General features: G+C 31.5%; 1 long non-coding RNA gene and 1 pseudogene across 1 annotated transcript; one reads left to right on the forward strand and one right to left on the reverse strand.

The window, feature by feature from the left end:
- The first annotated feature begins 920 nt into the window (after window positions 1-920).
- Window positions 921-4,365, forward strand: LOC148929654 (receptor-like protein EIX2; annotated as a pseudogene).
- A 1,623-nt stretch (window positions 4,366-5,988) lies between these two features.
- On the reverse strand, window positions 5,989-7,085 carry LOC148929655 (uncharacterized). The gene is made up of 2 exons (XR_016128753.1): window positions 6,707-7,085; window positions 5,989-6,616 (listed from the first exon to the last, which is right to left on the reverse strand). It is a non-coding gene; the product is annotated as an uncharacterized LOC148929655 (long non-coding RNA).
- Between the last annotated feature and the right edge of the window lie 5,780 nt (window positions 7,086-12,865).

Raw genomic sequence — 12,865 nt, forward strand, 5'->3', positions numbered from 1 at the left:
ATTATCTTTCAAATTATTATGTAGATTTTTAATGGTTATAGTTTAGCCATCATTCGCATTACTATTATAATCCATCCGTCCCGTTTTAGTAGTCTCAGTTATTTTTGAGCACTCGTTTTGTGAAAATGATAATAAATACTCCCTCCGTTTCTTCATAGTTGAGTCATTTTACTATTTCGGGAAGTTTCTTCATAGTTGAGTCGTTTCCTTATATGGTAACTTTTTCCTCTCTCTTACTTTACTCCCTTACTTTATTCTCTCTACTTTATTCACTTTATACTTTATTCTCTCTACCTTTTCCTCTCTCTTATTTTTTTATCTATTTATTTACCACACCCAACATTCATTTCTAAAACTCCGTGCCGAATAGTTCCGCCTCAACTATGAAGAAACGGAAGGAGTAGTTAAATTGGAGAAATGGTAAAGTAAGGGAGAGAATAATGTACATAATAAATAGTTAAAGTGGAGAAATAGTAAAGTAAGATAGAGAATATTATTTTCTATCTTACTTTACTATTTCTCCATTTTAACTATTTATTATCAATTTTACAAAACGAGTGCTGATCAAATGTAACTGGACTGCTAAAGTGATCAAATGTAACTGGACTGCTAAAGCGGGATGGAGGGAATACTTCTTTTTTTTTTCGTTGATTTTGAATGTACTTCTTACCTTAAATTCTGTTTAATTATATGTTTGAAAAGTCTTTCGGCATTTAAAACCACGTATTATTTTCTATGTTAATATAACTTAATCACTATTCATTTTCTAATTTTGTCTTTCAAGTTGACTTCTAAGTCGTCTAATTGGAATTCATTTTAGGTATATTGCCTATTTAAACCGTTACTCCTCCCATAGTCAGTTCACTTCCAAACATAAATAAATACAGTATGATTTCTGATAATAGAATAGCAATCAAATTTCTTCTTGTTGTTCTTTCATGTGTGTTTGTTTCAGGAAATGCAAAATTGAGATGCATGGAGAGGGAGAGAGAAGCTCTTTTAAGCTTCAAGAATGGCCTCATCGATGAAGATGGTATTCTTTCATCATGGCAAAGTGACGAATGCTGCGAATGGCACGGTGTTGAGTGCAGCAACACCACTGGCCATGTCATCGCCCTCAAATGTGATCATTGTGGATTGCAAGGCGAGGTTCGTTCTTCATTGCTTGAGTTGCATCATTTAACTCGTCTTGATCTCAGTTCGAATAATTTTGGAGGCATTCCAATCCCAAAATTCATTGGTTACATGAAACAATTAGAATACTTGTCTCTTGGGAGTTGTAACTTACATGGGAGTATTCCTCCTCAGTTAGGGAACCTTACCAACCTATTGCTCACTTGACCTTCAAGAGAATGATTTTGGAGGCACTCCAATCCCAGAATTCATTGGTTTCATGAATCAATTACAAAACTTGTCTCTTTGCTTTTCTAACTTTTCCGGGACTATTCCTCCTCAGTTAGGTAATCTTACCAATCTACTCTCGCTTGACCTTCGTGAGAATGATTTTGGAGGTATTCCAATACCAGAATTCATTGGTTCCATGAAACAGTTACAAACCCTGTGTCTTTCCAATTCTAATTTTTCTGGGATTATACCTACTTGTTTAGGGAACCTTACCAATCTACGCTCACTTGATCTCTCACAAAACACTTTGAGTTCCATAGCTCCTTTTACACTTGGTTCTCTATTTGAATCACTAGAATTACTGGACTTGTCTAATAATCAAGTCAGTGGATTGGTGCCACGTGTGAGAGGATTTCCTTCATTGACATATCTGAATCTTGGGGGAAATAACTTTACAGGTTCTATTCCTCTGAATATTGGCCAACTATCCATGCTTCAATATCTAGATCTTTCTAATAATGATTTGGATGGTTTAGTTCCTCTAAGCATTGGCCAACTATCCAACCTTCAACGTCTCTATCTTTCTCATAATTCTTTGGAAGGTATAGTGTCTAAATTCCACTTTTCCAAGCTTCACAAGTTAGAGGTACTAGATATATCCTTCAATTCATTGATCTTGGATATTGCCCCTAATTGGAGACCTCCTTTCCAGTTGAGTTATATATCTTTAGGCAGGTGCAATGTGGGCTCATATATCCCAAAATGGCTCCGAACTCAGGGGAACTTGACATACCTTAATCTCAATGATGCCAATATATCATATGAAGCCCCAAGGTGGTTGTGGAGTACATTTCCTCTGTTAGAAGGCTTATTTCTATCCCGCAATCATTTAAGTGGTACAATTCCGAATCTTTCAAACACTTCCATTTGGTATATGGATCTTAGTTACAATCAATTCTCAGGTCCTTTACCATTATTTCCCTATGATCTCTTTGCAATAAACTTGAGTGGAAATAAGTTATCTGCTTCAATTTCATCTCTCTGCAACACTCCCCATTTTGATCTTGAATTCTTTGACCTCTCAAATAATCAGTTGGCTGGAGAGGTTCCCAATTGCTGGGAGAAAATGCCTACCATGATGTACCTCAATCTAGCAAACAACAGTTTTTCGGGCGAAATTCCCGACTCATTTGGCTCTTTACCTAACCTCCGTGAACTACAAATGCATGGTAATAATTTATCTGGTGAATTGCCTGATAGTTTGAGACTTTTCCAAGAAATGAGTTTACTTGATTTTGGAGGGAAAAAGTTAACAGGAGAGATCCCCACTTGGATTGGTCTGATGAATAAGATGGTAATTCTAAACCTTCATGGAAATAAATTGCATGGCAGTATTACTCCCCAAATTTGCAATCTTACTGATATTCAAGTTTTGGATTTATCGGTAAACAACTTATCTTCGATAATACCCGATTGCTTCAACAATTTCACTCTCTTGGCAGATAAGGATTACATGTATGGTGAGCCGTTTTATTTTGATATATATTTGGGTGACTTTGAACATCGGGAGTATGAACATTCATCATTTCAATGGAAAGGTAAGGAAACAGAATACAGGAAAAATCTGTGGAGTCTCAAACTCATTGATTTTTCAAGCAATAGATTGACTGGTAACATTCTGAAATCATTTTCCAATATGAGCAGACTAAATTCGTTGAATCTATCAAGAAATAGTTTGGCGGGATATTAGTAAAATGGAGATGCTAGACTCTCTTGATCTATCTCATAACCGACTCTCGGGCAATATTCCTGCAAGTTTGGCGGAAATACACACTCTTGGCGTTCTTGATTTGTCGAACAACAAATTGTCTGGAAAAATTCCGACGGGTACTCAACTTCAGAGCTTCAATGCATCGTCTTATGCCGGGAATGATGGACTCTGTGGCAACCCTCTACCGATGTGCATTGAAGATAGCTTGAGGCCATCCACCACTAATCCGGTGGATAACATGAATGAGAAGGATGGCAACAACTTCTCATTTATGCAAGAAGTTGGCATATCAATGGGCTTTGGTTTTATCTTTGGATTTTGGGGAGTTATTGGCTCATTCATATTGAAGAAATCATGGAGAATAGCATTCTTCAACTTATTCGATGCTGCTGGAGATTGGTTTTACGTCAGGATTGCTGTGTTTGTATCCAAATGGAGGCGAAGCTGAAACATGCAGGTAGTATCAACTTCATTTTTTGCTCTTAAATACAGTTTTCAGGTAATTTTCCTAAAAAAACATATAAATTTATTCTTCACGTTACTATTTTAACATATTATACTATCAAGATTTTATTTTTATATTCGTAATATCCTCATTATTTTCAGCGGTGAAACTAGGCGCTTTAACGTTCAATCAAAACATTCGCAATATCCTCATTATTGAAGAATTTCTATTATCAATTAGTAGTAGTACTGAAGATAATTTCCGGGAAAAAAAACTATATTGTTTTAGGCTAATTGTCACAAATATTCTAACTACATTTCATGTGTTAATTACAGTTTTAGGTTAATTGACACAAATATTACAATATTTACTTGAATATGTTGTATGCACATTACTTTTAAAATATTGCAATCAAGATACCAGTTTTGGTATTATAACATTTCCAATTTTTTCAGCAATGAAAATATGGCAATCTTTATAAGTTACTGTAATTTTGCTTTTTTTTTTGTTCTTTTTTTTTTTGAGAATTGTGTCAAATTTCAATGTACTTTCACTTTTCTTAGTCTTTTTACCTTTATTTGTTTTTTGTATTTTCTCATTGAAGAAATCCATATTTCCTGTCTGGAATTGATAAAGATATAAGTGGACACTTTTATGTTACTTTATCTCATGCGAACTCTGGCATGGGCTTTAACATATCAGCCCAACAACTCTCACTTTATTGGGCTGTGATAACTCCATCTTCGTATACTTGTCTAAAGTGTATATGTCATTTAGAAAAATAAAATTTACTAGTATTAAATTATATGGGAAGGAAATAAAGTAGAGATATAAAAAGAAGAAAAAGCAAAATAAAGTAATACTTCTACTTTTTTCTAAAAATGAAAATTTATCACTTACGATGAGATATCCAATATCAGTCTTTGCAATGGGACGACAGAAGTACTATGTTATATTTTTCATTCTAATTTTTAAATATATACTACCTTCGTCCTTGAAAGTTTGTCACAGTTTAGCGTTTCGGTTCGTCTCTGAAAGTTTGTCATACTTCACTTTTTACCATTTTTGGTACTGGACCTCATATTCCACTAACTCAGTCATACTTCACTTTTAGTTTACAAAACCCTAGGCAAAATGAAAATTCAGGACATAGTGCCAGTAATTTTGGTTTTGCAGTTGATATTGACTGCTAATCCTGTAAGAGTTTTCAACATAAAGAATTATGGAGCAACGCCAGGTCAAGACATTAGCAAGGTAATTGTGATAGTCTGATTTTGTAATTGTTTAGGGTCAAAATCAGACTATCACAATTACGTTGCTAATGTCTTGACCTGGCGTTGCTCCATAATTCTCTATGTTGGAAACTCTTACAGAATTAGCAGTCAATATCAACTGCAAAACCAAAATTACTGACACTATGCCCTGAATTTTCATTTTGCCTAGGGTTTTGTAAACTAAGAGTATTAATTTTACTGAATGTGTTTCACAATTCATTGCATGAGGTATTTATAATTGAAGGTTTGTATAATTTAGGGTAATAGGAATATATCAAAACGAAATCATGCCATAAAAATAAGTAAAATACTCATTGGAATTCTTAATTTGTAAAATAAAAGTTTAAAGGAAACAAATTGATACGAAATCCTATAAGAAAAATATCATATGGTAATGGAATGTTTTGGAATGTATTGAAATTAAAATAAATAAAATAAGAATTTCCATGTTAAGGAAACGTATAGGTTTCATAATACTCCTATATTCCACCGCATACAGCATCTTATTGTATGATTATTACGTATCTTACCACAATATAAGAGTCACAATCTAATCAATATTTTCATATTGGTTTATTTTAAATTATATTCTATATTCTAACTAAATTTAAATACATATAGAAGGAGGGCACTATACGAAAATAGAAAATATTCTAACCTAATTAAAATACAACTATATGGAAATAGTAGATGTGGGATATTAATAATAATTTAGTGGTAAATTATTTAGAAGATCTTTTATCTTTTTAATTCTTGTCAATACACCTTAAATAAAAATAAATAGAGCAGCAAGATATTCGTGTTCACATTATCACAAATTTAACAGTTAATTAAAATAATTAAAGTAATCTAAAGCCACGAATTTCTTAGCAATGACATACGTATTTGATAACAGTCGCACTTCCTATTATTGATAGATTTAAATCTGTAACGTCCCGAGTATTTCCTATCTTTTTAGTTGATCTTGAAAAGACGTCGAATGAATATCCGATTTTTTTATCGGTTAATCTTCGTTCCTTATTAACAATCAAAGGGGAATATTAAATGTTTACGATAAATCAATAAATGTAGTAATTTATGTTTAATAATCAGCATACCACTAAAGTACTAATTGTAAATTTTATATAATAAATTTAAATTCAAGAAATAAAGCATATTAGAAATAAAAGAATTTATTTCTTATGAGCTTAAATAAAAAAAAAAAAACTACATTATTTTAGAAGCCATTCTTGGAAAAGCCAAATCACTAAAAGAATTTCTTCCTAAAAGCCCAAATGTTCCTCTTTACATATGTTGCAATAGCTTTCCTCCACCTTTTCCTGCTTGATTACTCTCCTCCCCCGTTCAAGCCACGTAGCCATCCTCTCCCACCTCCTCCTTGAATACCCTCATCCACCTCCTGCTTAATTATCTTTACCATAAATTTAGTCCCAAAGTTTCCACCACATGTACAATCTACAATCGCTACCACACAGACAACCTTGAGCAACAAAGCAAGCATGATTATCAGCAAGCAGGTAACTTTTTCCAATACCAGAATCATATAGTACCATTAAACATACAAATTTCATACTAAAGTAGTGAAATTCATAAACATACAACCAACAATTCTTGTAACTCCTTTTCATCGAATTCATAAAATGGATGAACCAAGTTCAAGTTAAGAACTTATCTTAAGAATGCAAGTCTGCCGGACTTCCGGCGACCGAGTTTCGGCACGCCGTCGCCGACGGTGGAAGCCCCACACCCCGATACGTCACTGATTTCACCACCTCTACAAATCTACAAGTTAAATTCCAAAACTTTGAGATCGAAGATTATAAATCCTTAGAAAATGAAATAAAAGGGAAGAATAATAAATCAATCCTTAACTTTTGGGGAGTTCGGCGGTGCATGACGGTGACGGCGGTGGAATCCGAGAGGGAGAGATGGAGGGCCGCGACGGCGAGCCGCCGCGCTCACAGCCGCCACGGCGGCGTAACAGATCCGAGAGAGGGAGAGATTTAAAGGGGAGAAAGAGAGAGAGGAGAGAGAGGGGAGGGGACAGAGAGGAGAAGAGAAGAGGGGCGCCACCGCGGAGGTGGACGGCGGACGGCGACGCTGAGCTGGCCAGCTGGGGCCGGCGGCAGCAACAGGTAGTGAGAAGGAGGAGTTCCTCTCACGTCAATTTGGGTTGGGAGTGAGGAAGATGAAATGGGGTGGGCGGATCCAGGATTTTATTGTAGGAGGGGCAAAATTATATATAGGAAAATTACGGATCCAGGATTTTATTGTAGGAGGGGCAAAATTATATATTGGAAAATTTTTATATATTTGAGAAAGGGCAATTAGTATAATTTTATGTATATATTCAAAAATTTGCAATAAATGTATAAAGGGGAAGAAGGAGTGAGGAGGGGCATTTGCCCCACCCTTAACTAGGCTAGATCCGCCCATGGGTCTTTGCATATGGGTTTTGGTTTAAATTGATTGGGCTAGTATTTTATTTACTTGGGCTAAAATATGGTTGAGAAATAAATCCAAGCCCAACTTCTAATTAATTGGTATTGCAGTACATAATCTGTAGAGGCCCAATTCCGAAATTTTTATTTTGGATGGAAGAATAAATTGGTTAAGCAAGCTAAAATAATTAGTTGCGATCCGAGTTGTTATAGCTCTGTGTAAAATTTGTAGTAGTGTATGAAATACCAATTTAATCGAAGCCCGAGAATAGTGGAAAAAGAATCATTCAATAACAAATGAGTTTTAGAAATTCCTTAAAGATGAGTAAAATAAGAAAAGAGAATTAATTTTGAGGCATGCATTCCTATTAAAGTTTAAGAATCTCTTGAAGTCTAATTAGTATTTTATATTATATTGTGACGTTTTCAAAAAGGTTATCTCCTCAAGTAGGGTCGGAGCGAGAAATTCAAGTTAAGGAAATTAAACGAACGAGGTGAACTTTTCTATCCTACATACTAATGTGGATGAAAATATAAACTTATGTTTGTTATTTGTGCAAATGATGTTGTCTTGCCATAAATGATTTGTTTTATGCCTATCTGTTTGGTTGGAACGTAAGAATCGAATTCGGGTTCGAGTGAGAGTGGTGTCCCTACTCGGACTAGTGTACACAGGTGACCGTGGAAGGTGGCCACCTTCCATGGAACAAAGATGATATAGTGGAGGCCGTTGGGAGGTGGCCACCTCCCCGGCTGGAGAAAGATGTAGGTGACCGTGGAAGAGCACCATCTCCACGGCACTTGGTGTTCAGATATGGCAAAAGTACAGAAAGAACTTAGACTGATTAGTCGAACTTTAGCTCACAAAGAATTTAGTAAGCTCGGGCATTTTAAAAGAAAATCCTCGAGTGTTACTGTGATGGCATGACAATGTTTTTATTTTATATATGTATATTTCGGCAATGTGTTCACTGAGTATTTTTATAATACTCAGCCCTGCATATATTTCTAAATGTGCAGGGTGAGCAGTGACGGTGGAGAATGCTGAGTAGAGTTATGATTTTCTTTTTATTTTAAGTAGAGGCTCTCGGCGGTACACGTCTCTATACATGTGACCGTGTTCACTCCGCTGCATACTAAGGTTCTAGACAACATTGCTTGTTTTTCTATACTCTGATAAATATTTATTGAAGAGTAAGATTTCCATTCAATTTCATGTGATTAAAAGTTTATTTAAAATTGTTTCTTCATTTATTTCCAAGTGAATATTAACTCATTATTAATCCCCTTTCTATTCCCCTCCTCTTATTTCCCACCCCTAGTCACGGTTTCCCGGTTTTGCTATCCTTAGCCAAGTGCATTCGTGACAAAATCATACAAAAATAATTAAATATTCGATATTATAATTCAAAGACTAAATTCAATATGTGGTAATAATGACAAGGTTCTGATTCTTTTGAGGGTAAAGAAAACTAGAAAAGAGCACACCAAAATCAGATTTCCACCTAAATAAATTTGTCCAACAACACAAATCATACATTTTATGAAAATAAATAATAAATGTAATTTTAAATAATATTATTAGAAAATGAAAAATATTCTAAGAATCAATCACGAGTTTTGAGGACCCCATTATTCAACTTAAGGAGGAGTGTTAGCAAATAAAAATATTCTAAGAATAATCACATTAGTACTATATTCTTTGAATAGATTTGTTACGTTGAGAATAGATTGATATTATTCCTTGTATAAGCAAAAATACGAATGCTTGGGCAATCGGATGGGACCCCAAGCATAGGGAGGATCCAGAGAGGTTTGAACCGGAAAGATTTCTTGAAAAACCGATAGATTTCAAGGCAAATGCGTTCCAATATATCCCTTTTGGTGGTGGAAGGAGGATTTGCACCGCTATAGGATTTGTGACCTAAAATGCTTAAACAAAGAAAATAAAAATTATATTTCTGGAGTTTTAATTGCTGAAATAGAATTCTTATTATAATCGGAATGATTCCAATTTCATTATTTCCGTTTTATTTATGATGATTGTTGGATTAATAAATTTTATGAAACTTTTCAAGAATTTCTTGGGTTAAATATGTCATTTGTGTATCAAGGACTCAACTAGAAAAGTAAGGTTTTGTTGGTGTATTTGCAGCAAGAGTTTGATCAACTAATATAACTCTATGTTTGAGTTTTTAGTATAGTAAGGTTTTGTTGGTGTTTTTGCTAGTAATATTTGTTAGGCTATTTCATGTTCTAGTTCAAGTCACTTTTGGGCTTGAACTATGTTTGAAACTTTAGATTTTAGTTATATTTTGATTTTGGTCCTAACTAATAGTAGTAAAAAAATTTACATTTTGGCGAGACTTATATGAGTTTTTTTTTTTTTTTAATATTAGTACATTGATAAGGAAAGAATTAATATGAAATCCATACACCATTAAATTACTACACACCAACCATCATCAAAAATTAATACGCACCCTTCCATGATAAAAATAGATAAATTGGTAGGTTGATACAATAGGTAAATAAAATCTTTGTCAATAAAAAAGTTATATCTTTCACAAATATAAATAGAAAAAAATAGAAAAATAATGATCGCACAAGTCCAAAGATGTTCAACGCCCAACTAAATTTTGTAATTTGTATTCAGTCTTTTTATCTTCATTTGTAAACTTTATGTTCGTTTTTTACCTTCTAAACTTCATGTTGGTGTATAGTTTTTTTTATTCCAGAGTGGATGTTTGTGTTTTGGTACTTTCACTTTATTTTCATAGTTGTATGTGGTTCTTAATTATAAAATGAGTGTTACGTTTGTCATTTGGGTATACTAAGGCAAACATAATGAAATAAGGTCAATTTAAAAAGGTATTGGTAAATTTAAACTTAATGTAGCTAACCATAAATTAATGACTCCAAGTTATCAACAAGGGCACTCCCTAGATTACGTTTAAAATTAGCTAATTACCAAATAAAATAAGGACTCATTCGGTTCACGCTATTGCGCATGACTAGAGACCATGTTTATTCTTATATCTTGTTCGATTATTTTTCTCCAAAAAACATGGACCCTGACAATGTATCTCATTGTGTCTAAATAATTGGTTCACTCAAACTCTAAATAATTGGTTGGACTTGAAGGAGAAACTTTGAACTAATTGAATTGTGCTTGTTCATCTTTTAATATAGTACGTTGATATAATTAATTAATCCAAAATTAGACTATACAATTTTTTCAATTTCAAAAAATTAGCGCTTTGCTATTTTGGTATTTTTTTTTTCATTGGCATACTCCATATTTTATGTTGATGAAGTATTTTCCAGGAAACCATAAATTAACCTTATATATATAGACTATAGTGTGTAGGTTGAATCAGTCTAACTCAACAATGAATTTTTGGTCTATAATTGAATTAATTGAAGAATTTCTCTCATCAATTATTAGCGAAGTCTTTTATAGGAAACCATAATTGAGATATATTGGAAAAATGACTTTTAATTCTTAAAACTTGACTAAGTCAATATTGGTGATCACTTTTTCAATTGCATTCTCTTTCACACTTTAACGGGTGTTGCTTTTGATTTTTTGGTGATTTTATATACCTTTAAAACAAATCTTTTTATTTAAATTAAATAGATCAAATCGTTGCAAGTGTTCATTTCATGTTAATTTCAGAGGAGCTGAACGTTTATATTACCTAATGTTTTAGAATTTGTTATTTATTTTATGAGTAGTGATTTAGAGACATAATGTCTCTTTGCCATAATACCCCTATGTCATTTTGCCATAATCATACTTTATATTGTGACTAATTTGCCCTATTGTTGTTTTAGAAAGACAAGTCTTAAATTATGAAATTTAATTAACATATACTTGCATTAATGTATTCATAACTTTAATTAGACTATTTAAAATCTTAATTAGAGTATTATTAAATGTACGTCGAATAATTTTATGGGAAATGCTAATAAACTTTTTAAAATATAAAATTAAAAATGATCATTCTTATAAATAAAAATAATTGTGTTTATAAATAAAATTATTAATTTTATATCTGTGAGTAAAAGATATTAATATTATTTTAATAATAAAACTTATTCTATTCATTAATAAAATTTATTATCGTAATAAATAAAATATATTGTTATTTTCAAGAAAAAAATTATTATTGTAAAAAATAAATTTAATTATTTTTAAAGCATCAATAGTCGTTTTTCATCATCGGACCCTTTGATTTATCAGATAGATGAGGAGCTTATTACCAATTGAACTAAACTTCATCGGATATATGATGACTCAAACCCTTTGATTTATCAGACAGATGAGGAACTTATTACCAATTAAAACTAAACTTCATCATCGAATAAAATTTTTTATTTTTCAAATAAAAGTTATACTCTATTTATTATTAAAAGTCGTAACTTTTTTAAAGTATAAAATATATTACTCTATTATATAGAATTATTATTCTTTTGAATAAAATTTATTACTTTAATTTTTTAAATATATGTTATTATTCATGAGAATAAAAGTTGGTACTAAGTTATTGTTTATGCAAAACTATAAAGTACAGCTTAAAACACAAAAGTTATTATTGTTTTGAATAATAATAAACATAATTTGTTTCAATGAATAGAATTTACTACTACTATTTTTTATTGCGAACAAAAGTTTTTATTTATTGTGGAGAAAAGTTATTCAATTTTTCTACTGTACAAGAGTTAATATAATTGTGAAAAATATAATCATTTGATGAATAAAATGTATTGTACTATTAGTTGTCAATAAAAGAATTATTGTAATAAAAAAGTGTTCTTCTTTAAATTGAAAGTTATAACTCTAAGAAATAAAAATTATTACTCCAATAAATAAAAGTTTTTATGCTTATGAATAAACTCTATTACTCTAGAAAATAAAATTACTACTTTTTGCGAGTAAAATACTGTTATTGTAAATAAAATTTAGTAATATTATTTTCCAACAAAAGTTACTATAAGTTTAATAGAAAAAAATTAGTATTATTTTAATTAATAAGTAATTTTGTTCTACTGGATGGTGTATTTTTTTGAATAAAAGTTGTGAATGAAAGTTAACTTTTTTGTGAATAATAAAAAGTCATTCCACAGTTCTAGTGAATACAAGTTTGTGTGAATAAAAATTAGAGTACTATTTATGTGAATAGAAAATTTTATTTTTATGCATAAAAGTTGTATGTAATAATTAAAAGCCATTGCTTTTGCGAATAAAAAAATTGTGATTTTTGTGAAAAACGTTTACGTTGTTATAGATAAAAATTTTGATCATAATGGAGTATATAAAAGTTATTGTTCTTATAGACAAATAAAATGTGATAACTAATATTGATTAAATAGCTTAATATAAATTTATATTACCCTAATTAATCAATTAGTATAAAATAGTAACAGTTTTTATAGTAATATTGGAGAGATAAATCAATTTTTTTAAACAGTTAATAAAATCAAATTGGAAATGAAAAAAACAGAGCAATCTAAAAACTATTTTTTTTATTAAATTATTTTCACTAAAATTTATAAAGACTAATATATGTATGTTTAATATATAAAG

Source organism: Salvia hispanica, chromosome 4, assembly GCF_029641045.1.
Source record: "Salvia hispanica isolate PSC_SH4W2 chromosome 4, Shi_PSC_v1, whole genome shotgun sequence".
Lineage (NCBI taxonomy): Eukaryota > Viridiplantae > Streptophyta > Magnoliopsida > Lamiales > Lamiaceae > Salvia > Salvia hispanica.